General features: G+C 41.9%; 1 protein-coding gene across 1 annotated transcript in view; it reads right to left on the bottom strand.

The window, feature by feature from the left end:
- The window catches only part of ERC2 (ELKS/RAB6-interacting/CAST family member 2), a 931,911-nt gene extending 908,686 nt beyond the window's left edge, over window positions 1-23,225 (bottom strand). Inside the window, 1 exon segment of the mRNA XM_081072100.1 lies at window positions 23,012-23,225. The gene's annotated coding sequence lies outside the window, so the exon portion shown is untranslated.
- Between the last annotated feature and the right edge of the window lie 4,646 nt (window positions 23,226-27,871).

The following is a 27,871-nucleotide window of genomic DNA, read 5'->3' as shown; positions in this document are numbered from 1 at the left end:
TTGCTAGGTTTTTTCTTCTTCTTAAAGAAGTCCCTTTATTAGTTCTCATAATACTGGTTGGTGGTGATAAACTCATTTAGGTTTTTCTTGCCTGAGAAGCTTTTATGTGTCCTTTGTTTAGTTCTTGCTCTGGAACTTTGTTTTATTCTTTCATTTGGGAAATGTTTCTTTGTCTCCCCATTTTGGCGGCCTCCCTATGTTTGTTTCTACATATTAGGTAGAGCTGCTATATCTCCCAGACTTCGTAGAGTGGTCTTATGTAGTAGGTGTTCTGTGGGGCCCAGTGGCAGTCTCTCTGGTCACCTGAGCTGGGTTCTATAGGTGTGTCCCTTGCGTGAGTTGTGTGTGTCCTCCTGCTGTAGTTGAGCCTTGATTGCTATTTGCACATCAATAGGAGGGAATGAACCTTGACTGATTGGTTGTGAGGACTTGCCGTGACTAAAGTGGAGGAGCTGTTGTGCAGTATTTGACCCTACAGAGCAGGATTTGCTTTAGCAGCACTCTGGTGCCTGCCCAGTCTGCCTTTTGGGTGTGTCATCCAAGGAGGCAGCTGGGTAGTGTTCCAGCTCAGTCCAAAGCCAGCCACCAGGCCTGCCAGCCCCAGAGCCTGCTAAGGACCCCACAGCAGGCCAAGCTCAGCTGCAGCCTGTGCCCTGCTAGAGACTACCTGGAATAAGCCACAGAGCAATCTGTAGATGGCCACCATCTGCACTGGGCTTGGAGGTACCTGGGAGAGGCCAACCCTCAAACCAAGGCCGACTGCTACCAGGCTTGGGGCTGCTTATCAAGAGGTACACGGCACACCAAGGCCACATGCTGCCTGTCTGGGGTTTGTGAACCTTTGAGATATTTTAGGAAAGTCCACTGCACGAGCCAAGACAGGTCGTGTGTATGGAAAAACCACTGGAAACAACTTGGTTGGATCCACAAGTTGGGTGGGGCCGTATCTTAGGAAATCACCAGGGCAGGGCAAACAGAGTTAGACAAGCTGATGGAGACTCAGATATAGCACCTGCCTGGGTGCGGGGAGAACTCAATAAAGAAATAATGGCTTCTGCCAGCATTTCTGTCTGGAAGATAGCTGCCCCTCTAGCCCTTGCCCTGAAGCCAGACAACTCAGTTCCTCCCTGTATGTCCCTGCTTCCTTTCTAGCTGCTGCCCTAGTGCTGCAGCTCAGAACAAGTGAGTCCATCAGCGAGTAAGTCCACATGTGGGACCTCTAAGAGGAACACCTGGGGTTCCATCACACCTCCATCCCATTCAGCTACAATCTCCACTGATTTTCACAGTCAGAAGTTGTGGGGACTTCTCTTCCCAGCCCTGGAACCCTGGCTGGGTAGCCTGGAGTGGGGCTGGGAGCCCTTGTTCTTCAGGAGTAACCTCCTCATCTGAAATATCCCTTCTGATTTTTAACTTCCACACGCCGATGTGGGACCAGCACATTCCACGTCTCCACCTCTCCTACCAGTCTCAATGTGTCTTCTTCTATATATCCTTAGTTATAGGGCTTCTGTTCAGCTAGACTTCAGGTGATTCTCAATGATGGTTGTTGTATAATTTAGCTGTAATTTTGATGTGGTCATGAGAGGATGCAAGCACAGCATTTACCTACTCTGCCATCTTGACCAGAAATCAGGAAATAATAAATTATTGTTTAAAGCCTCCTGCGTTAGGGGTTTTTTTGGTTGTTGTTGTTGTTACACAGCAAAAAAAAAAAAACAAAACTGAAAAAGTCAATGTTTCATTGAATGGTTATCTAATCATTTATTGAACCAATCATCTATTATGGGACACTTAGGTTATTTCTTTTTAAAATGGCAACATCATAATTAATATTCTGATTGATAAAGCTCTGTATACATCTCTTATTACTTCCCAAAATAAAGTTCTAGAAGTAGAATTACAAGAAAGAAGTTTAAAGGCTCTGTATATCAACGATCAAAAGTCCCCCCAGAAATGTTGAAATCATTTATACTCATCCTTACCCTTGCCTATTTTTCCTCCACAGCCTTTACTCTTTATTCTCAACATATCCTGGAAGCCACCATCTTCTCCTGAGAGCACAAAAAAATCCCTGAATTACCCAACTCAGGATCACAGCTCGGCATATTCAGTAAATACACCTTAAGAAGTAACACCAATGCTGTGCTATATTAGCTCTGTTTTAGGCCAATGCTTCCTCGATAGCTTGGTTAATGTTCAGATAAACAAGGCTAACAGGGTTTTGATTTTACATCAGGATGTCTCAGAGACTTTCAGACACTAGTGTGTCTAAAACTGAGTATACAATGTAGCTTTCCCCAAATTTATTTTCCCTTCAGAATACCTGAAAACTTTTCACTGAACATTTGGATTCATTCATTTAATAAATATTTTTTAAGCATCAGCTTAATTCCCAGTGTTGAATGCTGGGGATAAAGCACTACTTGAGATGGACACAGCTTCTGTCTATGGAAAGTTTACCCATGAGAATAGACTTTCTCAGAGTTTTCTTCATCTCAGATCTAACATGATTTGAGGGGAAGATGGTTAGAGGAACTAGGCAGTACTTTTAGAGCAGGGACATGAAACTGACCCAAGAGAATCAGAACTGAGCTCTAAAGAAGTAAATAGAAAAGACCAAAATAATGACTGGTTGGAGTTCTGGCCCTACTAGAACAAGAAATAAATAAAATTCTGTATTCATTTTTCAAGCACTCAGTAAAGAAGCCAGAATGTCCAAAGGAACACAAGTCAGTCAGCAACAATCTGTGTGTCTAAGAAGTGAAGAAACAGGCTGATGTTGCCTACTCCAAGATCCCATCAAACAAGAGGTATTTTGTACAATTCCACAGAATTTATCAAATCAAATGAGAACTTCAGAGAAAATTAAAATGGTCACAGAATAATTTCTTCACCACTATACATCTGCTTCTTAACAGTACATTTTAATTAGCGACCTAGGCCCAACACTTTATTTGGCAAGTAGTCTCTTCCACCAATTGACAAAAAGCATGGCTGGTTTCCTGGAACAATTTTCACCCTTAAAGCTGCAGCAAGCACATACAGTGCTGTCGATTTCATAGATCAGGTAAAGGCCCAGTGTCTAGGTAAACCACAGGCGGGTTCCCATGGCTGTCAGGTCCTAAGTCTCATGATTCCTGCTTGTTCTACTGAGTCACGCACAGCTTCCCCTCCCCCTGCCCCAGCTGTGTTTAAGTCTCCTGATATATTTTTAGGAACTTGTTTTGATACTGAGGCTTTTTTCGGTTAGTCTCCTAACTCATCTATCCTAATTTTTTTTTCTTCAGTTCTGTAAAATGAATCCCTGAGAAGGAGCAAAAAGATCAACTTCATTCAGCAATCAATAATGCAATGATGTCTTCTATTTCCCATTACTGACTTCACAAAAACCATTTCTAAGCTTTTTCACCCAGCTATATATGCATTATAGGAAATAAGGTAGTTAAAACCTTATTGTTGTAAATATTATTATGAAGCCAAGATAAGCTCAATCATTGCACTTTCTTGTAAACTCTTAAAAACACTGTTTTCTTATATATTTGTGATGTACAATCCTAAAAAGGATAAATTATTAATTAGACCAAACCATGCACAGAAACAGAAAAATGTTGCTGAGTATGACACCAAAAAAATGAATTGCATAATACCTTGTTCTTTAAAAGTACTTCATGAATAAAATTCAAAGTCCAAGAGTAAGTTCCATTTAAGGCTCAAACACAAAATAAAATCAAAGATGGGTTTATGAACCTATCAGAATACTTTCTCTAGTTGAATATGGATTCATAAATAAAATATACACTCATCCACTCACTCTCTTAAAAGGCTTAAAGACTCCAGAACTGTAAGCTCAGGGGAGAAAAGGTGGAGAGAGCCTTGATTCCTGTCTACCTCAAGTATCTCCGACTATCATCTGCGATGATCTATTTTAAGACAAAAGCATTTCCTGCTATCTGCTCTAAATTAGGTTAAGTTTATTTCCATACATCTCAGCCTCAGCCCATCACCTGAGCCCTGCTGACAGGCCGTGTGAGCTGAGATCATCAGTATTTCCCAAGATTTAGTCCAGCTTAAAATATCCTCCTTTTTTTCCTTATTGGCATCCCTAAACTTTTTTAAAAATTTTGTGTCATAGACTACAGTTAATTTTAAAATGGTTCCAGAAGAAGATGTGGTGTTGGACAGATGTTGAGCAAGGAGTGGCCGGCCAGGAGCCAGAGGCTGCCTACAGAGGTGTTGTGTATGGCTAGGCCAGTGCTCTTTAGAATGTTAATCTAGTTGCCAACATAGAGAGACACAGACATTTCACATTAAAATCCAGATTCGGGCTTCTCCTGAAAAATCTGAAAATCTGACAATGTCAGGCCCACATTCCTACATGGCAATGACTGTTCAGAGCCACCCAGGAGCTGCCCCTTTAGGAGAGGGCACGCACCCTCCAACATGCCACAGTCACCACCTCTCCTTAGTACTTCACATCCAGTCTGACTCCCTCTTTTCACGCTTGCTCCATAGGTATTTAAACTTTAATACTTCTATGTGTACAAAAGATCTTAAATAAGAATTCATTCTCCTTCACCACCCACTTCGATTCCTTTACCAAATCCTATCAAATCTACTTCCAAAATCTGTCTCAACCTGTTCCCTTGTTTCTACTTCTACCATCAACAACACGACTTGCTTAAGCTACGCCATAACCGGCTACAGCATCTCTACTTTTCGAATCCTCCTCCACTCTATTTCTCACACATCAGCCTAACTATTTTAAGGTTACAATTCTGATCACAAAATATCTCCTGCTACCCACTCAAAACCCTTCAAAATTTCCCAGTGCTCTTCGGACAAAAACCAAAATCCTTCCCATGGCCGGAGGCCCTACCAGATCTGGCCACAGCTAACAGTTCCAGCTCCTCTCTTGCCTCTCCCTCCCTGACTCTGTACAGGTCTTCTTTCTGTTGTTCAAATGTGTCCAGTGCCTTCTTGTCTTGGAGCCTCACACATGCTCTTCTCTTTGCAGGGCTGATTCCTATTCATCGTTTACATCACAGCAGCCAACAGCATACCCTCGACAAGGCCTATCCCATCCAAATCAGCTCTGTCAGCTATGTTCTCTCAAAGCATAATGTCTTTTTTCATGGCATGAATGACATGGCATTTTTTATTTTTTTAATAAGAGAGGCTGACTTTATCTGCCTTGCAAGTGTTGTCTGAATGGCTCTCTTCTTTAGGCGATAGAGGACTGATCAGGTAGCCTGGGTCCTCTGGTGCAGGTGTAGGAAAATCTTGCGTAACCCCATCAAGGGTGCCCCTCCGCACATCCTTGGTTTGCAAAATGGGAAACCATGAAGAAGACGAATTGATATGCACAAAGGATTCTGGAGCCTGCAGGGAGGGAAGTGGCGGACACCCCAGCTGTGATGCCCAAGATTCAGAGTGAGGTTGGCGGAAGGAGATGAACATGGTTGCAAATAAGACTCCAGTTCCCAGAAATAAAGGAATTACTTCAAAATAAGAGGAAGTCCTAGCTGCTGATCAGGACTCAAGACAAGTGACCAGGAGCCATGGAGAAGCTTGTACGGATGAAGCACGTGGGTGAGGTGGGAGCTCCCGGAGCCCCACCATGCTGTGTGGAACCTGTGCAACAGGACACAATGTGTCGTACGTGGGTTGTAACTCAGAGGAGGTCCATGTGTCCTAGGCAGGGTTCCCCACAAGCAAATGCTGAGATAAGGATCTGGGTGCAGGTGGTTCGTTTAGAAGCTAATCCCAGGAAGTACTAAGGGAAGAATTTGGCACTAAGACCAGGAAGTAAAGGAAGTCAATATAGGGTACATTTTAAAGAAGGTTTCTGCTACGCAGGCCTGGGCTCAGTCCTGCTGAAGGGGCTTTGAGAGACAACAGAAAACCTGTCTCATAGTTACACCTCCATTCATCATTGGCAGAGGGCTGCTCCCCTGGCGCCTGCAGGCTGTGTTACATGGAGGCCAAGAGAAAGCCCTCGTGTTCCAATACAGGTCTTGAGTGCAAAGCAGATGTAGGTGGGGACCTGATGGTATCTGCCCCACCACTCCTGGCATACCTGTGGCTGAGCCTGGCCACTGGGAGACTGGGCGGGCTTCCCTTGCAGGACCTTATAGTGGAGACTTTGAAGGGCACCAGCAGCATCTTTCAGCAGGAGGAAGACCAACCTCAACAGCGACACCTTGTGGCAAAAACATGAAACCGTGTGGCTGACTGGTTGGACAGAACCCACCCATCTTTGGACTTGGGTGTGGGATTTATATCCAAATTCCCCTCACTTTGGGGCAGTGTGATCTCAGAGTAAGGGGTGAGGGGAGGAGACAGGGAGAAGTGAAGAGAGGTTGTGTGGAGTCCTAGTGAAAAGACCTGGAACTTCCAGCTAAGCAGGTAGGTGAGTTCCAGCATTTTTAGTTGAATTTAGACGAATGAAACTTAGAACAAGAGTAATCCATATATGACCCAAAAGCACTTCCACACTTCATAATTCCATTTTAATTTGTGATTACTTGTTGGGGGTTTCTCTTCCCTCCTACTTTAACCCCCTACAATGCACCCCAGGGTTTAACATTCATTCTAACGTGTGTGGGGCCCAGCTAAAATTACAAATGGAGGCCCAAATATCATATGTCTATACATTTTAAAGTTATAAATAGAGCTAACAAACTGGTTATAAAAAATAAACCAGTATTTTATTAAAAAATAAAATATATTCTATCCTCCTACCTTGACAAATATAACCATGTGGACGTTGAGGTTGGAATTTTGAACTTAGAATTCTTGGACTCTTCAGAGTTCTGGCCAAAACATGGCAGCAAGAGGAAGGCCTACCACAGCCACCATGCTCCTCTCCCCTCCCTGGCTCCGTCACCGCCAAAGGGCCTCACACATGTGAACTCTGCAACCTGCACACTAGGCTGGCTCCATCTATACCCGAGGCCATCAAACATTTTCTATAAAACACTAGATAGTAAATATTTTATGCTTTGTGGGGCATTCGGTCTCTGTCATGACTATTCAACTCTGCCTTTTCAGCACAAAAGCAGCCACAGACAATTTGTAACCAATTAAGTGTGGCTGTGTTACAATAAAACTTTATTTTAAACTAGCTGGATTCAGCCCACAGGCAGTAGTTTGCTGGTATCAGGTCTACACTTTCACAAATAGGTACCCTCAGCAATTGTAGGCTTAAAGGTGTGCACACTGGTGGCATGACGTGCACACCTTTAAGCCTACAATAGGGTGTGAAACTGAAGCAGACCCGGGAAGACAACTCAGGATCACTTGGACAGGAGGGCCCAGGCCTGTGGGAACTCAGCGGAACCCCACAATGCCAGGCACAGGTTCCAGGTAAACACTTAAACACTTCCACTTGGCCCCATGGACCCCTCTGCCATGGGGAAGGTGCAGCGAGATGAGGCCGTCTAGAGTCAGCCCTCAAAAGTCTGAGGCCCTGGGCAGGGGCTCTTCCTGCCCAGACCTAACGGTACACAGGTGGTATGCAAGAGTTTTTGAATATTTGTAAAAAACATATTTAAGATTATGACACTTTCATCATATCCTTGAAATCACTTCCATGGCAATTAATGCAACAATTTTGTAATTGTAACCAGAGAGGTGAGACAGTGTGTTTTAAAAAAAAGAGGGGACCTCAAAATAAGATCTGGTTAGTCATATCTCTAATTTCTTGATGTATATAGCCTTGGGAAAACTACTTGACTTCTCTAATCCTCACTTTTCTCATCTGTAAAATGGAGACAATAGCAATACTTTTCACAGTGATTTGGGAAAGATTAAATAAAATTATAGAAGAAAAGTAATTCACACAATGCCCAACATATAGTAGCTAATGCTCAATAAAAGCTAACTTTGATAAGTCCAACACGATGAGAACAGGGCACAGCGGTTTTGAACCTCAAAGTTGTCTCAGAATTCTCTCAGTCCACTAAGCTTGCCTTGTTAGACATTCCTAGTCAAAATCAGCCTACTATTCAAAAATACTCAAGCCATCAACCATTTTTTAAAACTAGAAAGAAAAATGGACATTCTCCCATCATCTGCGGGTTGTAAGTACCGAAAGTCCCAATAATAAGCCATTTCTTCTTTAAATGCCACAATATATGAATCGGGGAGGGGAGGGCGGGGGAAGTCCAGCTTGACACATCAGAGATTTTCAAATGCTTTCCTATCATTCTCCAAAAAACTCTCTGCAACTCACACACATTCATCCACAAATCATTACTCTCTCCTTTAGTTCCCCCAAACTCGTTTTATAATTACTGTTTTCCATGTGCAGATTTAGCATGATTACATGTTCAGCTGCCTTTGCTATATTTTATGGTAAGGTGCTTGAGTGAAGAGATAGACTATATTCCATACCTCCAGGTAAGGACTCTGTATACCCAAGTATTAGTTAATTGTGCTTTCCATTACTATTTCCATTGTTTTAATTTCAAACACTAACAATTCTAAAAGATTAAATTTTAGGGGTGGCCGATTAGCTCAGTTGGTTAGAGCATGGTGCTAACAACACCAAGATTGCCGGTTTGATCCCCACATGGGCCACTGTGAGCTGCGCCCTCCTTAAAAAAAAAAACACTTAAATTTTAAATCTAAAACACATAAAAATGTTTGTTAAAGGCACAGACCACTATCTAGTACACAGCTAAACACGAGTTAAACTATATATATAGCAAAACCCCAAATAATAAACAATATAAATAAAAAATCATTTGAGATGCGAAATCAAATTATTAAAAAAATCATGGTTCACATAAAATGTTGATTATAACAACATTGTTCATGGTCTCAAAAAGTTTGATAAATGTAACAAGTTAAGCTGGTTCCACTGAAGAGAGAAATAGGTTTTAGATCCATTTTTAAAACAACTGTGCATTTCCTTTAATCCGCAAACGTAAAATGTCAATTGATAAAGCTTTAGTTATAGTAGACATATAAAAAAATTTCAGGAATTTTTGGGTCTTACACTAAAAACTCCTCAATCTGTCAACTAACAGATGTTTCAGAGAAAATGATAGAAAGGTAGGAGAATAACAACTCCACTCCTTTTTCCCTAAAAACCCCATCACACAAAATTTTTCTGCAGCTGAAATCAACATGTAAGGATTATGTCTAAATAGCCTTATACTAGAAAAGAATATACACATAATCACATACACAAGGAAAATTTTGGCAAATATTATAAACTATTCCAAAAAAAAAAAAACCCACAATCAATAGCAAGGGAGAGGAAATGGCTTAAAAGTGCAAATTTCAGAGACAAACATTCATCTATGTATTCTGGAAAGAAGAGAAAGAATAAATGTTATACCCTAATTCTGAGATCTCTCAAAAACATGACTGACCATCACATGAGCGTTTAGCAAGGGGCATTGTCAGGTGCTGAACGGCACTCAGAAACCCCTCTAAAAACTGAAATTATAGTGAATGAGACTCAAAAACTGCATTAAGCCATCATGTAACTGAGTTAAATCTCTTTGTCAGTGGACAGATAAGGATAAGCTTATCTAACATAAAAACATATTAAAAGAGAAACTATGGGACATGGTTCAAATCTATTCAACAAATATTTCTAGAGAACAAATGAGTAATATGGTTTCCGACCTTCCAGAGACCCAAATCCCTCCATTTCAAAAGGGAGCCATAGCCCCCTTATTCAGGTTTACATGAGCAACTCGAGTTACTGGGCAAGGCTGCCAGGTGTCTGAATATTGGAAATAGATGAGAGCCCCTCTGGGAGTATAGGGCGTGGTCTCAGATGGAGAGTCCTATGAAAGAAAGACACAGAGAAAATCCAGTTTTCTAACCTGGGCAAGCACTGAAGAGGATGAGGCAGATCCATAGTCTTATACATTAAAGAATGTACAAATATCGTGAGAACCTAAGGCTGTTTGTATTTCAATCATCTGCAAACAAGTAATGTTCGGATGTGCTTGATCATCACGGCAGCCACGCCCATTGACGCTGAGCAATAACCTATACTTTCGAGAATCGACACAGGTCAATGAGAAAGGGGAAAAGATGCACTTGAGAATCTAAATGATGTGTTCTCACTGGTTGAAAGGTAAGGGATATTGCGTTCCTCAGCATGAATCAAAGTTTCACATAAGTTGAATATTGTGAATACGGTGGGAAAACTGAATCATCACCCAGTACACAGCAGGGTAGACCAGCTGACTGCCAGAGAACCTTCCCAGAATAGCTAGCATCATATTCCAGTTATAAGCAGCAATGTAGTCAGTGGGGTTAAGTTAATGCTGTTAATTTTAATTAGTTATATAAAGTGTACTTAATTTCTAAATTGATTTAGGTCTTATAAAGGTGTAGGTGCTAAAACAACAACAAAAAAAAAACAAAAAAAAAAACGTCACCAGCTTTATGTTTACACAATAAAAAGTATCATTACAATCACAATAATTTTAGTCAACCCTGGGGTTCTACAAGAAATTATTTTCTTTAAAAATGATCTCATCTAACTTTGAGAAGCCTTGATTAAGAGATTAAGCATATGCTGGATGTAAGTCCTGAATCTCACTTACATTACCCGTTTAACCTTGAACAAGTGAACAAACCTCTCTGAGCCTGTAAGTAACAATGGCCTCAGGAATTATAATAGCTACTTCACAAAAATAAGGTGAGCCATGATTAAATCAGAGAAAGTGTAAGTGTTTAGCACAGTGCTTGAGGCTTAGTAAATAGTACAACAATCCTCATCATCATCAGTATTAACCATAGAAACCTTGTGTTGTTTTCTTAAAAGATGATCATCCTGTTATGAATAACTACTTTGTTCTCTATTAATTTCACATGACTGTGAAAGGCATTCAATTATGAGCCTTGATGTTCCCTTCAATATCTATGATCAATTCTTGAAAGACAGTACAATTGATTGAATTACTCGAAATAGCAACACTTGCTATGTGGTTGATTTTACATGGATCCCAGGAAGACAACTAGACCCTTAAGTACAATATGTTCCCTCCTTGTGAGATAAAGAGGAATAACAACACTAAATATGTTGCAATGGATCTAAAGATTAGTTGGTTTTAGAAGTTTGCTAAGCAATTTGCATTAGAGTAAAATTTTAGCAAGTGCTTTACACTATCGCCATAGTTTACTTGTGAGATTAAATTCTAGTTACTACTACAGTAACTTCCCGAATAATGTCCCATCTATTGGTTGCCTTCTCCTCCCTGTCTCGTATCCTTGTTCACCTACCAGTGTACCCTGTATGTCCCAAATAATTACTTGCACTATTAATAGAATACTTGTCTCAGGATATGCTTCTGGGAGAAGTTAAACTAAGACACATAGGCAAATTTCTTAACTTCTCTAAATGTTAATTTCCTCATCTTCAGAAATAATACTTGGATTATGGAGTTATTGTGAAGATTAAATGAGGTGATTCTTGATGTGCTTAGCACAGTGCCCGATACCTAGTAGGTACTTAACATGAGTTTCTTGAACTTCTGGTCCAGTAGTTATCCGCCTTTTTGATAGAAGCTAAACTATGTCTCTCAGTTTCAGTAAAAGATTTGAAATCCAAGAGCTATTCTTTCCCATCTTCTATCTGATTAACAGCTCCCATGATTTAATATTCACCATTTAACTACAAGGGGCATCAAAGGGAACTGGAATTTTGCATCCAACTCAATTCTTTCCTTAGAAGTCTACAAAGGAAGTTAAGACAAGCTCCCAGATACCAACCAGATCCTCCAAGGCAGACAGACAGATCATTACCATGGCCTCCTGACCTGGGGGAATAGAGGGCTGTGGCGTTAACTGCTCACAAAACTTCATATTTATCCTTTCTCTTTGGCTAGGAATGCGCCGTGTTAGCATCACTAGGGATTATGATGAGGACTAAATGCATTTAGTTTTTCCCGTTCCACAGTGCACCAAATGAAACCATGGAATCATAAAAATCCATCGAGGTGTATCTTTTGCTATGTACCATTTTATTTGCTTTTGTTTCTCTTTATTTGTTTGCCAAAATACACAGAGACTTTTGTTAGCAGAATGATCACTTAGGCCAATTAGAAAGGCAAAGGAATAGGTTACTGACTCTAGTGAACTAAACAAGACCGATGAGAAACCCAATGTCTATCCCCTACTTTTGTAGAAAATACCTTTCTAAACATGTTTTTTTAAAAAGCTGAACAAACAAAAGTTGACGAGACTTACATTTTATAAAGGGAAGCTACGTTCCCCGAAATGAATGATAAAATCCTAAATTACATCTTGCCCTTTATCATAATCCCCAAAGCTGTTTTCCAACGTTTCATACATCCATAGCCTTTAACTTTGTTCTTATCCCTCCCAACACATATATTAATAGTTGGCCAACTTAAGTCCAAAGCATCTGACTGAGGGTAAACACCATCCACATTGGGCATGTCTAATGGTTTCCATCTTTGCCTCAATTACATTACGTTTATGAGGCGCATACTTCTCCCAATATTACTGCCTGCATTTTCCTACTTTGCACTTACTTTTTATAAAATAATCTCAAGATTCAAGAAATATTCAAATGATTTCACAAACTCTGATTTACAAATATAGGGACACTGATGAAATAAAACTACTTGTTAGCAGGTAAAGCCATGATATAGTACTGTGTTTCCCCAAAAATAAGACCTAGCTGGACAATCAGCTCTAATGTGTCTTTTGGAGCAAACATTAATATAAGACTTGGTCTTATTTTACTATAATATAAGACCGGGTATACTATAATATTATAATATAATATAATATAATATAATATAATATAATATAATATAATATAATATAATACTAGGTCTCATATAATATAATATGACATAAGACCGGGTCTTATATTAATGTTTGCTCCAAAAGACACATTAGAGCTGATTGTCTGGCTAGGTCTTATTTTCAGGGAAACAGGGTAAATCAAATGTTGGTTCACAAGCTGATGCACAGAAGTCAAGATTAATGTATGAAAGGCATTGTAGCAATGTTGCCAACTAATGTCCAAAAAGTGGTGTAAGCCATACAAAAGTAAAGTCACAGGCAGCTGGTAGGTATGGGGCATTGAATACAGTTCCAGAACATAACTCCCAATCTTGTACGTTTCAGGGAATAATTAAACCATTTCCATTCACGAACTTTCTCACATCACTTTCAGAAGCTGTACACTATGAATTACTCCCAAGTATTTCCAATTCTATTAGTCTAACGAAATCAGTTTAATTATATCCATTAACTGCAAACATTTGCAAAGGTTTTAAAATAACATCCATAGTCTCCGTGCTCTGCTCAAAACTCACTAAAAAGAATTTGGTCCCAGATGACTTGCAGAGATTCTCAAAACCAACAAGCAGTGTGGAGTCCCACTACAGATCTTTAACCAGCAGCATCTTCCCTTGGAAAACGGTCTCTTGAAGTTATTAAGGCTGAATAAAATGTGTTTGGTCAATGAAATCAGAATGGGCACTGCGAGGATCCCCAAGGCCATAGCCATAATCTTTCTATTGTTTTCCACAGCATCCTGCCACTCCCTCACCCAAATTTCAAACCCCATACTCCTACCAACTACAAAAGCAGGTAGCTATTGCCGTGAAAGAAGAATGAAAGGAGAATGAAGAGAGTTCAGCATCTCGGGTTGTGTCAGTGCCCTACAGACACCCCTTGATGGTCACGCTTGGACCTCATCTCCTTAGTGCATCACAGGGTCTTCATGCCTGTCACTCGATCTGATTTCTCTCGCCATCCCCCACCCCCAGCCAAGCTAATCTCCAGCTCCACAGGTCTACTTTCACCTCCTCAAACCCTGACTCTCCTATTCTTTTGCTCACCTTTGGACCTGGACCATTCCCTCTGTTATTTGTACCATCAACACCAACCATACCCCGACTGACCCCACTTAGAGTTCCACCTCACCTTAGGTGTTGCCTTCTTCAGGAAGCCTTCCTTCATCCTTCATCCATGAATCTCCTAAATCCTTCCTGATAGCCTGGGTGCTCCCCCCTTGGAGCAGCCACTACAACAGCCTTCTTATATGTCTGGCTTCAATCCCTGAGACCCCCAAAATCACCTGTTTACAGTTGCATCCCCTGTTCCCAACAGAGGGCAGGCATGAAGCAAGCACACACACGATAAATATATAATGGTTTAACTCTTTGTCAATAAAATCTATCATGAAAGCACACCAACCATTGTTTCCCAGGATAAAATAGCCAACAAAATGACAGTTACTTAGTTGATCCTTGGCATGAAAAAACTGTTGTTAAAAAATATATATATACAATTTTAGATCTGGAAAAGGGCTGGGTGATTTTGAAACATATCAAGAAACAGAGGTCCCCAAATAAGGGGAAAGCTAGTGGTAAAGCCAGAAATGGAACGTAAGTCTCTTGACTCGCAGGTCAGTGCTCACATCTCTAGATCCAAAGGAATCTGCTCTGAAGTTATTCTAAACGACTATTCATGTTGCTGAATTCAAGGTGGACCCTGTCAATGTATTCGAAGCCTGTATATGAAAAAACAGTTCTTCCTCAGACTTAACAAAAAAGGTAAAGAATATCCCTGGTGTACCCTGGCTATCTGCTCCATGCTCGCAAGCCTGATGAACAGCAGTCACTGAAATTCAGTTGCCTTTGTATCCACCCAGCATCAAACAGGACCTATTTTCAATGAGCTGCTAAGAATGCTAAGCTATCATTCCGTTCACTACCCAACCTACTTCTTCCCATGGAGATCTTTCAGGAACAAGATGGCTGAATGAGCCAAAATGGGAAGCGAAGAAGGGGTAGGAGGGAACTTTACCTGACAGGAAAGAAAAAACACGCATCATCAGAAGGAAAGAAAACACATCAAAAACTTTTCTTGGGAGTCAAATGTGAAAGTCAACAACACTGCCCCACTAGGATCTTGTCTTTTGAACCAGTCTCACTCCTCCAGGTGATAAGTTAGCTTGGAACCAGCTGGCAGAAAGGCAGGATGGATAATCTGCCTTAAACCAGGCACAAGAAAGCCATCTTTGTAGGAATCTGGTGCCCACCAGTGTTACCGAGAAAATAACAAGGGATCATGGTACCAGCCCAACCTCACATCTTACAGAGCCATTCACCCCTCTACCTTCAAAGCAGAGTTCTCCACCCCCAAAGCAGCTCCCAGACCTTAAACCCATGTTAAATCACCATGAGCCTACAGACAATGGTTTAAATCTTTGTCAATGACCTTCACACCCTGACCACACCCACCTTGTTCTAAAGAAATTCACTATATAAGAACTAGTAACTACAGTGCACAACTAGGTTTAATTTCTTACATAAAATCCTGCCTTTTCTTGCTATAATTAGCCATACTGTTTTAGTGGGAAGTCTCTCATGGTTTGCATAAGGATCCGAGAGTACTCCTAAAGAACAGTCACATTACTCAATTCCCATTCAAGCTCTTGTCTTCTGAGCCACAAGGAAGTTGCCTTGAATTAATAGTTTGCTCTTAATACATTTACGGGGAATGCACTTTGCTGCCTGCAATTCATTCATACTCTGAAATCACTGAATGACAAATACCTTTAGGGTTGGAAAGCTGTAAGGCAGGGAAAAAGTAGCAACTGTCAGACACCACCACCGCCGCCGCCACCACACACACACACACACACACACACACACACACACACCCCACATATACAACAGAATTAAGTGAGAAAATGTAAAATCTGAAGAACACATCATGACAGAGTACAACTTCTGATATATGGCATCTATGAACACTGCCGCTGGCCATCCACCTATAAGTGTATCCCAGAAATGCCCTCTGATCTGACCCACACCCATACTCCTCATCTGCTGGAGCTGCAATCTCACTATTGACTTCCAGGAAAAAGTAATCACTTAGTTCTTCCTGAAAGTTCTTGGCTGCATCGCTGGTTCTCTCTCTCTCTCTCTCTCTCTCTCTCTCTCTCTCTCTCTTTCTCTCTCATTTTGTTAAGTGCCCACTAGGTGCCAGCAACTAGAGATTTCCTGGAACTTCAAAGCAACAGATCCAGAAGACGGAAGTGCAGAAGGATTGCCCAAAAAGTAAAAGCAGACCTGGATAGTCTAAAGGTAGGGATAATACACCTACCTTTAGAGATAGGATGAAATAAAGAATATAAAGCACCTAGCACTTAGTAAATGCTCAATAGATGGTGTCCATAGAACAGAGCAAATTTATCCACAATCCCCCAGCTAGAGTGTAAGCTCCAAGGGAGGGAGATGTTCGAAAACTATTTCACAAATTGATGAATAAGTTATCAATCAATAGTAGTCATTATGATGGTAACCAATAATCATTCTTCTTCCCCAAGCCACTGAGGTTCTATTACCTAAAAAGGCAACAAGGTATTAAAGTAAAGGCTTTTTTTTTTTAAGAAAAGCAAGATGGACTATACAGTATATCTTCAGAGTTTAAACATGAAAACAAATGCTACTGAGCATAATTATTCCAATTCAAAAGATCTATGAGTACAAAGGCCTGCATGGACAGCTACAGTAGATGCTTGTCTACTAAGTACAAAGTAAGGACAAGTTGGCTTGGCTTCAGGTTGGTCCCAAAGACTTACAAAGTAAGTTAAATGAAGTTCAGCAGATGTGCTAAAAATTGATCTACCAGTAGGGACAAACTAAAAAAAAAAAAAAAGTGCTGCCTAAGCAATCATAAAATGTCAATGACTTAAACCAACAATGGTTTATTTCTCAGTCACATTATATGTCCAATGCTAGCTGGCTGAAAGCGTTGCTCATTTACTGACTCTGGGATCCAGGCCGATGGAGGCTCCATCTCAACATGTGCTTCTATGATCATCATAGCGGAAGAAAAGAGCACTGGAGGGTCTCGCTGTGGAAATCAATTCTCAGCTGTAAAACAGGCTCTAGCATAGAAGTGACAAAAGTCACTTCCAACATATGCCTGGAAAGAGAGAACGTGGCTATGGGAACATTAGCAGTCTCTACCACAGATGATGCTAAGACAACAAGCTGTGAAATAACAAAGGGATTTGTTAAAGAGGGTGTTCAGATGAAACATCTGGACAGCTCTAAGGTTCACATAATCCTGGACCTGGGAGAGCGTGCAAGGGGTCATTTTAGAGCAGTGGCCTCAACATAAAGACTTCTCAGACAACCTAAACCTGGACCCTGAATTTTCAGGGCAACTCTGCTTTTTTCTGTAAATATACTGAGGGTTCAGATAAGCTTTTATTTAGGAAACAAAAAAAAAAGTTCCTACAGCTGAAAACATTTGAAAACCACTAATGTAAACCAAATCCTTTATTTTACAGATTAAAAAAGTAGAGAGGTGGGGGGAAGGGAAGCCCAGGAAGTTAAAGTGACCCAACCCCCAAGGAAGCTCCAGAATGTTTAGCAGATGTAGAAATACGTCCACTGACAGAATTTGTTGTACTGTTGCACCACCCTCTGGCGTTACCCTTCAACTCTGCTACCTTGAACTGACACAATGGAGACAGACCCAAACCAAAATCATGTCATAGAGAGTCATCAACAGTTCAATAAATGGTATGAATGATAAGTAGAAGTCCCCATCCTGCTGCACTAAATAATGATTCACATCCCATTTGCAATTCTCTACATTACTCATTCCCTACTTCCTGGCAAATGTGAAGCCATTAGAAGTTAATACTAACCTTCAGGAGACTTTCGTTTTGTTCTCAGATTACAGGTTAACAGCCAACTATGACTTGTGTTCACTTGATTCCATTCTCTTACATCCCCAGGTTTGCTTTGCGCCCAGTTTTTCCTCTACCCTCAATCACACTAAAACATTGGGTGCCACATACTTGAGCCTCAATGGTTTCCCAACCTCCAGTCTCTGTCATTTTCAAATCATCTTATACTTGCTGGCCCATAAATAAAACTCAAACTTTTCAACCTGGAATCCAGTTGTTTCCTCAGTCTTACCTCAACCTACTTTTCCAACATTATCTCCATAGTGGTACTTATCCTGCCCAGTCAAAGGTGAGATGATGGGCCTAAGAGTCAAAATGACATAGTAATGAATCCTAGGTCTTGTAAAAGTTCCTTCATCTGAGTTTTGATGTTCTTACCTATATCATAGATATAACAGGTATGATGGCTCTTGAGAAGGTATGTATCAGTGAGGAATATATTTCACTAAAAGTAACAAATAGTACCTTACAAGTAAGGAGTTTATTTGTTTTATGCAATAAGTACAGGGGAAGGCAGTCTAGGCTGGCACTAAGGCTCAACAATGCCGTCAAGACCAAGATCCTGCCAGGTTCCAGCTTTGCCGTTTTTAAGACATCGCTTCACCTTTGCTGTTGTAGTGGGCTCTGCCCCTCCAGGCACTGCACCTGTGTTCCCAGGAACAAGAAGCAGAAAGGGGTCAAAAGCTGCTGAGGTCTACCAGCCAGGTGTGTGCTCCTCACTGAGCTTTCAGGAAAGCTCCCACCCAACAACATCACTTACATTACTGCAAGACCTGAGTTTCATGGCCCCTCCAGGCTCTAAGGGAGTCTAGGAACGTGAGATGGGCATATTCACATCACAAACAAAATGGAGGTTCTTTTAATTAGAAAGGAGAGAATAAATATCGAAGTGGCCACCAGCGATATCTACCCCAATATCAAATTAGATATTTTATGGAACTAAGCACAGGAACCTAGCACATAGTTAACTATTCAATAAGAATGTAACTCTAATTACACTGTTATTATAATTATTATAATTATTATTATTACTATTTACTTGTCTTACCCTCTGACCAAATGGAATAACTCATCATATCCCAATGTGTTCCTTACAGTTCTACTGTTCTCTGTATCTCCAACACTATCCCTGCTTCCAGGTCCAGAGAAATGTCATTTCATCCAAGAAGTCTTTCCTGACACCTACTTCTAATTAAGTGCTACAGTGGCAGGACCCACAGCAGACAAACGCTCCTGGTTCATCACTCTAGTGAGCACAGTGCCTTGGAACACAGTAGGTTCTAATAAATAGTGCCCTGATACTTGAAGTAATTTATATACATGCTCGTACCTGCTTTTACAGTCTGTCCTCTAGAACCGAACATGGTATATTCTTAAAATGCAAAAGTCAAACACTAGGTTCATATGTCATGAAGCCAAGGGTTCTAGTGAGGGAATAAAGACAGCATTCCCCAAGAAGGAGAAGGAAAAAATTATAAAATTCTCTAATAACACCATACTTTTTACACACAATGGGAGCTCAGATTATAGTTCATCAAATATCCCCTCCCTACTATGAGCAGAGTCTACTTTTACCCATGGATGTTGGTTGGACTTCACCATGTGACTTGCTATGTCCAAAAAGGTTGTCTGTGGAAATGACATTTGCCTGTGCAGTTTGGCTTCACTCTTGAATCCAATGATCTGCATGAGAAGACCATGCCCCCAAGTAGCTGTGATCCCTTCATCCTGGGCCCCAGAACACATGTGGAGCAGAACGGGACCCAGCCTGCCGCCTACAGCAGAGCCCCAAGGAGTCCAGCCTAGATCAGCCAAATCACATTCAACCTAAACACTCATGAGTGTGAGAATAAATACCTGTGGCTGTAAGTCAGGGAGTTTTGTTATGCAGCAAAAGTTGACTAATATGTCCATTACCATTTAATATATTTTAGCATTTCTTACATATTCATTCATTTTGGGTTTTTTTCTTCACATAAGGAAGAACAGGCTGAAGAATTTCTGCCTTTGGTACACCCAGTGAGTTCTATCTTTGGATCAACTGTTTTAAATTTATGAGACCTACATTATCATTAATATCAATGCTTTTCTGCTTTCCATTTGTTCTACTATCTTTCTAAAATAAGGAAAATCACAATAAAGTATCAAGGAATAATATAAACATTGCTGAAACTAAACTGTTGACTGGCAAGTGGGTCTCCCGTATGATAGCCAGAATGTTAACTTCTTAGTTGATAAAAAGGACTAAAGGACATTCTAGTAAAACAAAAGAAAAATGTAGATTGTACAAAGTCAACCTCAACAAGTCAAAGACTATCTATCTGTTGAGGTGAATTTGTGGACTCCAAAACCATTCATCTAAACACATTTTTCAGGATATCAGTTTGGCAAACTATAACCATTGAGTTTCAACATAGGATCAGTAGGACGACACTGATCAGACTTAAGTCTTGTGACTTTTCCACCATAACAAACCAAGAGGGCCATACTATTTTAATAAAATCATTTTAAATACAGTTATATTTAACCACTGATGAAGAACAGTCTCTCTACAAATGAAAGAGAAAATAAAATTCCAATCCCTCGGCAGAAAAAAAACAGTAAATCGAATGATGTTAAGGGCATGTATTCAATTAAGACCTATTAAAAAATCCAACTGGAAATTTAAGGTATCAAGAGAAATTGAAGAGTGTGGATTTTGTTTTGTTTTACCTTCTTTTAAGTCATCATCATTAAATTTGGAATCAAATTTCTATTGGGCCAGCCAAAGCTGACCTACTAGAAATATATAATACACATTACAAAATTTGCCTATTGGTGGAATCCACAGCCTTCAAAGTGGCAAGGCAAATAGGACAGTGCAAAGACTATCAGCACTGCAGTGGACTCTTAACAGAATAACCCTGTGTATGCTGGCAGAGTCCACACCTGGGACTGGACATATGCAGACCACACAACCAGAATTTGAATTCAAGGCCATGGCCAAGGTCATAGGCTCTGGATCAGAGAAACCTGGCTCAAGTTCTCACTCTCACACTAAGCTGTGTCAAGATACTTAATTGCTTTAGTTTCTTCTATCAAGAATTTGGTGATAATAATAGTACCTATCTCATAGGGGTTCTGCAAGATTTAAAAAAGACAATGCATGGAAAGTACTCAGCAAAGTGCTAGCACATGCAACAACAATAGTACTACCTTGATAAAACTGGCTCCTACATGAAGACTATCCTAATCAGTGTACTCTGGCTCATACTCTGTTCATGAAATGCTGAATGTACAGCTTTGTATTCACACCCAGGTACAGCTTCTATGAGGTGGCAGCTCTCTGGATCAACCAGTAATTTTTCCACTGAATTCAGGAAGACAGGTGTTAAAAAATAGGCTTTTCACTAATAGAACATTGAGAAGGATAGAAAGATCTGGTCCTTCCACCCACAATCCATCCACCCATGAAAGTCTTGCTGGTAAAAGCAATGCTTCCATCACCATCCACACACCACCCCTCCAAACTGTGCAGGGCTTTTATGAAAGCACAGAAGCAAACTGATAAGATGGCTCATCTTAGAAGCAAACTCACCTCAAAGGCAAACTCTTCTACCCTCCAGAAAGGATCTGACTTCACCCCACTGCCACCTCCAAACTGACATCCAAACTGGAAATGAAGAAGGAAGCCTTCACTTCCAGAAGTTGAGTTACACTGTCAAAAACTAAAAGAATCCCTTCTATTCATGGTAATTCTGATAAAACATGCTTGCCTGCTTCAAAAATATCTTATTAATCCATCCAAGAGAACCAAGAGCCAAATAGTGTATACTGAGAAACAATGTGACTTTACAAGGACAAAAGTGACCATAGGAGACAAAGTGCCACACCCTTTTCCAGATAGCTCAACAGTAAATGGTGTCTCTTATAAAAGGAGCCCGCAATTCTAGAGAAATAGGTGGAAAATTCTAACCCACAACATTCTCCCCCGCCCCCATTTCACTCGTTACACAGACCCACTTCGTTTTCATTTTTAAACCAATGGCCTGGGCATCCCCCCTACTACAACTAATATCGGGGTGAGGGGAGAGACAAACAAAAGTCAAACATACTTGCTTCTAAGACCATTTTTGAAGACTTTTCTTCCCGTTTGTCTGCCTCTCTCAGCTGGAGCCTCATACCTGGTGGAAACCAATGGTTAAGTAAAACCACTGATTTTAAAAAGCCAACCAGGAAACTAACCATGACAAGTGGGAGCTGCCCTCCTCCCCCGAGCATTGATTGGCTCTTGGGGTTGCACCGGTCCCTGTTCAGCCCACATAAATGGCAGGTGTGGCTGTCAATCACACAGGGAACTGACAATTCACCGCTCTCGGAGTAAATTGCCTTTCATCTAGCAGAGGCAGGTAGCCGCCTAAAATCGATCCGCTAGTAACACAGCGGACCCTCCCTCTCTGGCAAGGAGAACAGAGACCCCTAAGTACGAAATAAATAAGATAGGGCCGATCGGAGAGTTCACGAGCGCTGTTAGATTATCCCGCACCAAAGTAGCCCTTAATCTTCACTGTCCTAAAATGATCTTTCAAAGGATCAGATAGTAATTTAAAAAAAAAAAAAAAGGCACAATCCTCTAAGTACCTCTATTCTTGTATAATTCAGAGATGGGGAGCAAGAGGGAAGGAGTGTCGTTCAGTTTAATTTCATCTCGTATTCGTTTTCATACACCACTACCTCCTACCCTTCCCATTAAATCCAGCTTCATTTTCCCTGACACGGATTTTTTTTTTTTTAACACGTTCCCCTCGGAGTCCATCGAGGCAGCCTGGGACCCCACCCCCTGGGCTGGGGCTCCACCTTTCTCCACTTTGTTCTGCTTGAGGTTCCCTGAGACCCTTGCCCCCGCAAACCCCCATCCCTCGAGGCAAGAGGGGGAAAGCCAGACGACAGAAGGGAGCTGGAGAGAAGAAAGGCGATGGCAGTGAGGGTGGCTGCCGAAGACGGATTGCGGGAGGTGGCCCGGGCCGCCGGGACGAGAGGACGGCGCCCGCGCACCGGAGGGAGCCGTGCACTTGTTCCAATCCGGGGGTTTCTACATTAAGACAAATCCTCCTTTAGGCCGCCCCATCTTTTCCCCCGCCCCAGAAAGCCCCGGTGGAGGCGGATGGTTCACCCCTCGGCTTTCCCCGGTAACGCATTGCAGCTCCCCACGAGTGAGGGGCACCGGCACGAGAGACACCGGGGCACCGATGCCCGGAGAGAACCGGGCGCCCAGAGCCCCCGGCCCCGGCGTCGACGTCTCACCTTTCCGCTGCTCGCCCCGGGGCCGTCCCACATGGATTTTTACAACCTCACGTCGCCTTGGCCCCGGGCGGCCGGGAGGAGCCGGAGCCGGCGCCGGAGCGCGAGCGAGCCGGCGCGGGAGGAGGAGGAGCGGGGCGGGGAGGGAGGGAGGGAGGCAGGGAGGGCACCTCTCCGAGGGCCGGGGCCGGCGCGGGGCCGGGCGGGACTGGCGGCCGAGGGGGCGGCACCCGCCGCAGTCCCGACACGCGCGCTCCCGCGGCGCAGCCGGAGCGGCGCTCCCCCCGGCTCCCAGCCCCGCCGCTCCGCGCGCGCTCGCCGCGGCCCTGACTCGCATTCCCAGCATTCCCGAGGAGCCGCCGGGGGGCCGGGGCTGGGACGCGAGCGCCTCCGCGGGGGGCAGCAGAGAGCACCGGGGCCGGGCGTGGTGCGGGGGCCGGGGTCTCCCAACCGCCTTGTACCTGGAGGCCGCCGTCTCCAAGCACCGCGTCCCCATCTTCTGTCCCCGATGCTTCTTCCCAGGCACCCCTCTGCAAAGGCTGCCAAGCACTACCGGACTAGTCAGGTGGCTTCAGCGATGGCAGGGGCAGGGATGGCACTTGGTGGAGGAGATGGCAACTATCAATTTAAGCTTCAGAGTTTCCCATACCCTGGCACCCTCCTCCCATTAAGCTTAATCTTCTTTAGGAGGATGAAGGGATTTCATAAGATTTTTACTTTCTTGTTTCCCCCAAGGAAAGGAGAGAATGGAAGATGAAGGAAGGGAGCAAGAAAAAAAATGTATCATCATCGTTGCCATCATTCATCAAGTGCCTCCTCTGTGCCCTACAATGTGCTTTTAAGGTAGAAGGCTGGTGTCTGAGTTCATTCACACACACACACACACACACACACACACCTGAGGTGTGTACACACCTCAAGGTAAGGTGCAGGAGGAGTTGGACAAGTTTTTCATTGGACCTACCTTCCACCCAGAGTCTGGAGCCCCAGCTGCTACCATTTTGTGTTAGCGAGGAGACTGGAAATGTCATGGGTATCTCCAGATTTGGTCTCTCACTGAGGAGTCCATTTGTAGGACTACAGCAGTAATTTCCTTCCAGAACTGATGAGTCGGCTTCCAGCAATTTCAGTGGCCAGATCGAAATATCTCCTGCTGGGAAGCTCAGACAAATTAAGCAAACCCAGCCATAGGATGTCTGGGTAAGCAGAGGTATGGAATCAGCACCGTGACTAGGGATGACTACCCTTTCCTCCCCTGATGGGAATTCAAATATTAAATGAAGGAAATGGATGCTGAAATAGGAGGATGCCTTCCTGTTTGCATCCAAATGCCCTAATGTTTAAGCCTTCCTTTTACACCTCTGGTGTTTAAGGTATTTCACAGACTCATGGTCCCTGAGGTGTCTTTGCCCTCAACGTTTTCTTTCTGTCAGTCACCAAGGGACCAGCACTCATTCCGTTGACCTGGATGCTCCCCACGGCAAAACCAAGCTACACCTATCGTGTTTAGTTTCCCATGTACACCCTTGACAGCCTTGGCTGAAAAGGCTTGTTACATATTTTTTTAAAAGCCATTTGAGAGTCCTTTGAGAAGTCATAAAACCCCATATCTTTTGAAACGTGGCCAGTGTTTATTGAGTACCTCCTATGTGCAGCACTTTTCTCAACTACTCTCACAAAAACTCTGTAAGATGTTTACTATCTTTCAGAAAAGTCAGATAATATACCCAGCTGAAAATGTATGTAAACCTATGCCTAAGGTTCACTATTCTTGGCCACCCATTCTCTTTTCCTTTAATCCATGTGTTCTAAACAGGAATCCTTATACTTCATGGTGATAATTTCTTATTTATATACCTATGAATGCTTTCCCCCAGAGAGAAGATCTATTGGTCTCATCAGATTTCTTTCACCTTTGGTCCTTGAAAAAGTTAAAAGTAATCACTTTAAATAGAAGCAACTTCATATATTAGAACAGGATTGGAAGTTTTAGTGATATTAAGTAAGTCATCCGTACCCTCTCTAGGACTTAGTTTTCTCATCTGAAAAATTAAAAAGCTGAGCTAAAGGATCTTAGGATCCCTTCCAGAGCCAACATGCTCTAACTTTCTGTTTAAATGTACGTACGCACTCACACACATGCACATACACATACACATACACATACACACACACACAGCTCAAAATGCTTATAAGCAGCCATTGCAGGATCTCACCCATGAAGACAGAAAATTTTAAAACGTGTTATGTTTTATAAAACCTGTTATGTGGCTTTAGGATTTTTGTTGGTTTTTCTTTTGTTTTGTTTTGCTTTGCTTTATTTGTTTTTCATGTCTTTCTCCATTGTGGTCATCCATTCTCCAGCAAGTCAGAGGAAGTACAGTTTATGGCAGGTATTTTTTCTCACATATTTATTCATTCATTCACTCAACAAATACTTACTGACAGCTACCCTGTGCTAGTCCTATAGGTTCAGAGCCCTTGCCCTCAAGGACTGTAGAATGCAGTAAGTGAGAGAGACAAGAAAACAGGCCATTACAATACTGCTTATGAAGGGACAAAGCTCTGGAAACTGGAGGAGCACACAGAAAGGACAGCCAACCTTTTCCCTGAGGTTCAGAAAATGCTTCTCAAGGAAATGTCATTAAGTTTGTTTGCCACATCCGACTTTCCTGCCCTACCCTGTGCTCAGCCTACAACAGCAGCCTGCTGGCTGTCTGGTGGACACCTGCCTCTGGGTGGGCTATCACAGGCTTTCTGCAATATTTGAAACTGGGCCATGAGAATGAGTCAGCCGGTTGGTACTGAATGGTGAGCTTGTAGACTGTGGTGGCCCAAATCAGAACTATGGCACCCAGACTCGGATATCTCACTGCGTACTTGATATCCCAAGGTAGGTATCAAACTAGCATCTCAAACTTGATTTGTTCTAAACAGGACTCTGGATTTTTTCATTAGTTTCAGGTGTACAAAATAATGTAATAGTTAGACATTTATCACTTATACCCCTCACAAAGTGATAAGCCCCCTCCCCCAACATACTACCTCTCTGACATCACACACAGCCATTACATTTCCACTGTCTCTATTCCTTATGCTGTACTCCTTTACTTGTGACTATATATGTACATATATATGTATATATATGTATATGTATTTATATAAAGTTATAGCTGACATTCATTATGATTCAGCTTCAGGTGTACAGCGCAGTGATCAGGCATCTATACCATTCCGGAAGTGGTCTCCTTAATAAGATAAGTGTCCATCAGATAACCTACAACCTTATTGATTATATCCCCAAACTGACTTTCGTATCCCCGTGGCAATCTTGTAGTTACCAACTGTGTTTTCTAATCCCTTCACCTTTTCCCTCATCCCACCCCCCTCCCCATCTAGCAAACCCTCAGTTTTTCCTCTTTATCTCTGAGACTGTTTCTGATTAGTTCGTTCATTTATTCTATTCTTTAGATTCTATACATAGATGAGATCATATGGTATCTGTCTTTCTCCGTCTGACGTATTTCACTTAGCATAATGTTCTCTAGGTCCATCCGTATCGTTGCAAATGGTAAGATTTCATTCTTCTTTAAGACTTTGTAATACTCCATTGTATAAATGTACCACAGTTTCTTAGTCCAGTCATCTACCAAAGGGCATTTCAGTTGTTTCCATGCCTTGGCTATTGTGAATAGTGCTATAATAAACATAGGGGTGCATAATTTTTTTTGAATTAGTGTTTTGGATTTCTCTGGATAGATACCTAGGAGTGGAATTGCTGGGTCATAAGGTAGTTCCATTTCCAATCAGTATGAGATACCTCCATACTGATTTCCACAGTGGCTGCGCCAATCTGCAATCCCACCAGCAGTGCACGAGGGATCCCTTTTCTCCACATCCGCGCCAGCACTTGTTATTTGTTGATTTATTGATGATAGCCATTTTGACTGAGGTAAGGTGGTACCTCATTGTGGTTTTTATTTGCATTTCTGTAATGATTAGTGAGGTCAGCAATTTTTCATATGTCTGTTTGCCATCTGTATAGGACTCTGGATTTTTATGTACCAAGTCTCTTCTCTCCCAAGGTTGCCCATCAGATTAAAGACACCACCACTTAGCCAGTTGTTCAGGTCCAAACCTAGGAGCATCTCTGATTCTTCCTGTTTCTTATATCACACATCCACGCCATCAGCCAGTTCTGTCAGCTTTACCTAGTGCCATATCAAGGCCTGAAGCAAAAAGAAAAATGTGCACTCCTATATGTATATTTTTGAATAAAGCAGAAAAAATAATAAAAGCTCTACAATGAAAAAGCACTACTATATAAAGCCCCACTTGCCCAATCAGTTCCCTCACCACTGTCAGACCTCATAAACCTGCCTAGTGAGTAGACATGATGGCCAAGTGGCCCTGGAACTGAGCACTGGTTGAAAACAACTGTTTTTGCCGCACAATGATATAAGGTCAAAAACAGACAACCAACAAGAACCTGTCTCTCTTCTTTTTCTTTTATATTTTTTTCAATTGTGTATTTTTTGCATTTATTTTGAATCCAGTAATTGCAAAGAAAAGCAAACATTTATATAGCCCATATCATGTACCAGATCCTGTTCTAAGCATTTTATGTGTATTACCTCACTTATTCCTCACAATTGCCCTATAAGATACCATTATTATTCCTACTTTCCAGAGGAAGACACTGAAGCACAGGAAAGTAAGTAATTTAACAAGGCCACACATCTAAGAAATTGCAGAACTGAGACTCGAACCCAGGTGTTGGTTCACAAACTGATTCCCTTACACAGAGGGCAAGGAGAGACCGTATTGGTAGGTGGCAGGTTTAATAGGCAAAGAAACTTCCAT

Source organism: Rhinolophus hipposideros (assembly GCF_964194185.1).
Source record: "Rhinolophus hipposideros genome assembly, chromosome: 14".
NCBI classification, from domain to species: Eukaryota; Metazoa; Chordata; class Mammalia; order Chiroptera; family Rhinolophidae; genus Rhinolophus; species Rhinolophus hipposideros.
Note: the sequence above shows the minus strand (reverse complement) of the source record. Positions and strands in the feature narration are given on the sequence as shown.